This window comes from Ovis aries, chromosome 2, assembly GCF_016772045.2.
Source record: "Ovis aries strain OAR_USU_Benz2616 breed Rambouillet chromosome 2, ARS-UI_Ramb_v3.0, whole genome shotgun sequence".
Lineage (NCBI taxonomy): Eukaryota > Metazoa > Chordata > Mammalia > Artiodactyla > Bovidae > Ovis > Ovis aries.
Window position 1 is genome coordinate 129,395,234 of NC_056055.1, and position 3,724 is coordinate 129,398,957.

The window sequence follows — 3,724 nt, forward strand, 5'->3', positions numbered from 1 at the left end:
CAATCTAACAAAATAGGCGTTCCCAGTATCATCTAAGATTCTCTCATCAATTATGTTTTTTCACCAAGCATCTCAAAAATGCTAGCTACAGTGGCAGATTTTTCCTCTCTCCCTCTCTCTCTTGCTTACACACACAGTCACACACACACACTTACACATGCTAAAGAGGTTATGAAGAAAAATTTTATTTAAGCTAGAATGGTAGAATGTAGGCAAAAATACAAAAGAGATAAGGTACATATTTCTGGAGTATCAATTTTGCTAAGGTGCATATAATTAAAACAGTGAGAGTGCTCTATTTAAAAGGGTATGTGATATAGAAAATGTATAGAATGTACCATTTATATGAAAATTTTAAGATAAATAGTAAAAGTTTAAAAATTGAATTTAAGATGGGTTATGTTTTCTCTTCAGACCTCCAGAAATATATATTATCTGGATAAAATATGGTCCTCCCACTCTTAATAGATGCTATGATTGAAAAGTGGATGCAAGGGATGATCCCCTGATCTTTCAACTGTAGAATTCAGTATTAAACCTTATTCTAATGGTTTAATGCAATGATGATTTTAGTCTGAATCTTTTTGAGGAATTATCAAATAATGCTTCACTTATTTGCTTTGTATTTTTAGTCATAATTGTTCTATAAATAATGATAACTCTACTTTGGTTTTTGTCTTTTGATAATGTCTAGGAGATTGTCCTTGGAGAAGGAAATGGCAACTCATTCCAGTACTCTTGCCTGGAAAATCCCATGGATGGAGGAGCCTGGTGGGCTGCAGTCCATGGGGTCACTGAGAGTTGGACACGACTGAGCGACTTCACTTTCACTTTTCACTTTCATGCACTGGAGAAGGAAATGGCAACCCACTCCAGTGTTCTTGCCTGGAGAATCCCAGGGACAGGGGAGCCTGGTGGGCTGCCGTCTGTGGGGTTGCACAGAGTCGGACACGACTGAAGCGACTCAGCAGTAGCAGTAGCAGACCATAGTTTATTGAATGTGGTTTTTATGTATGGAAGAACAATGGAATCACATCCATTTTTTTTGCTATTATAAATAATGTTAGAGTAAATAACATTGAGTATAACTAATTTTGAAAATTTTGCAGTGTTTTTGAGATATATTCCTAGAACTGACACTGCAAAGTCAAAGGATAAATACATTAAAAATTTTTTTTTAATTTTTATTTTTACTTTGTTTTACTTTACAATACTGTATTGGTTTTGCCATACATTGACATGAATCCACCATGGGTGTACATGCGTTCCCAAACATGAACCCCCCTCCCACCTCCCTCCCCATAACATCTCTCTGGGTCATCCCCGTGCACCAGCCCCAAGCATGCTGTATCCTGCATCGGACATAGACTGGTGATTCGTTTCTTTTTATACGATAAAAATCTGGCTTTCTTAGACTTTACGTCTTCTTGTTAAATTTTCACAATGCTTATAATATGACAATATTAATAATATTGACTACTTAGCAAAATAACACGATTACATTTTCTTTGTTGTATTTGGTTTTATTTTTCTGAAATTAAAACTCTCTTTTTATTATTTTCAATTATATTGTTTTCTGCAAGACCAAAACAGTTAGATAATGAATTCAGTCCTATTTTAACCCTGGATTCTTCTGCCCTCATTCTTGAATCTATGTACTGCTATTGAGGTTTTCTGGAGTAGGAAATGGCAACCCACTCCAGTATTCTTGCCTGGAGAATCCCAGGGAGAGAGGAGCCTGGTGAGCTACAGTCCACGGGGTTACAAAGAGTTGGACACGACTGACTAAGCACATTGAGGTTTTTCCTTGCCATTTCCTAGAAAATCCCCTTGGTTTTTATTGTGTATGGACCTCTGTTGCTTAGATCCTAAAACTTGTTTTTCTTAATGTAGTATATCATTCAGCGTCCTGAGAAAGGGTTCATACAAGGCCAAATTTTTGAGCACCTACAGGTCTGGGCTTCCCTTGTGGTTCAGCTGGTAAAGAATCCACCTGCAATGCAGGAGACCTGGGTTTGATCCTTGGGTTTGGAAGATCCCCTGCAGAAGGGAAAGGCTACCTACTCCAGTATTCTGGCCTGGAGAATTCCATGGACTGTATAGTTCTTTGGGTCTCAAAGAGTCGGACACAACTGGACTGAGCAACTTTTTTACTTACAGGTCTTTTTTCTTCTACTCTTACACTTCATTCATTGCCTGTCATATCAGATATAAAAACTAGATCAGAAAGCAATCTTCCTTAGAACTTTGAAAATTTTATTTCAATTCCTTTTTCTTTCCAAGAGTGTTTTTGAGATGCTAACTGAGTTGCTATGCCTTCGTTCATTTGGAAGACCATGACCAAACCAGATGCTAGCTTAGTAGGGAACAAGAAATGGAACATAGAAGTATGAGATTGTGGCACAGCAAGGCTTTCATCATGTGTTATTAGTTATTAATTAGAAATATGGTATTTCTCAGCCTAGAGACTTTTTGATTTGATTTTTCTAGATAATATGCATGTAGTTTCCTCTGAAGGTAGAGAGAGGCTTTATTATCTAATAGTTCAATGTGTATTAGGTAGAGAAGGGTTATTTAGGTGGGTTGTCCAACAGCTTTTTATGCAGACTTTTCATAATCCCACTATTTTCAGACCCTCATCTGCTTCTATGATCCTTGGTACCTCCACTTTTCAGACTTTTTGGATTTCCATAGGTACAAATTGGCTTATCTTTGGTATTCCTCTCAAAGATCTTTTAGGTGATGGAAATCCCTGCTCCACTAAGACAGAGTCAGTTTACTTTCAGTCTCCAATTGATTGGTTTAAAGCTGTAGTCTACTATTGATTTATGTCCGATTTTCTTTGTTTCTCTGTGTTTGTATGTTCTGAATGAGAGTTTTTGGAGCTGGAGAAGAGATACATGCATATGGTTTTCACCTTGTGCTTTGCTTAGTCACTCAGTCATTTCTGATTTTCTGTGATCCTGTGGACTACAGCCCACGAGGCTCCTTTGTCCATGTGGACTCTCCAGGCAAGAATACCAGAGTGGGTGGGCAGGCTCTCCTTCAGGGGATCTTCCCAATCCAGGGATCAAGCCCAGTTCTCCAGCATTGCAGGCAGATTCTTTACCATCTTAATCACCAGGAAAGCCCACTTTTCACCATGTTAAACTACAAATCCATCTTCATGTTATTTAACTTGATTTTTTTCACCATTGAATTATATATATGTGGGTGAAAAAGATCACAAAGGAAAAATACAGGTGGTGATGGACAGTTTTCCTAATGGAGTATCATTTAAACTGAGATCTGATAAATAGGTATTAACAAAAATAAGCCAGTTGAGAGGAAGGTAGTGGACATGGCAGAAAGCACTCCATCCAAGCCAGGGAGAAGCATATGCAAGGAATTCACAAAGCTAGATGGAAAATGACACATTTGAGAACTTGAAGGAAAGCTTCAGACAAGACATCGAGGAAAATCTACTTTGAGACCAGTTGCAGACCTACGTAGACATCATATTATGAAAGACTTTGGGCCCTGTGGACTTAATTCTGATGATCTTTTGAAGGTTTATGCAAGGAAGTTACATGATGTTGTCTAAATAAATCATTCCCACTGCAGTATGGGGAGTAAATTGGAAAGAGGCAAAAGTTGACGCAAAAAAGGAATATATTGCAGTGGCCATATGAGATAAAATGGTAGTGAGAACTGCCATTATTGTCAGGTAACATGAAGAGAAATG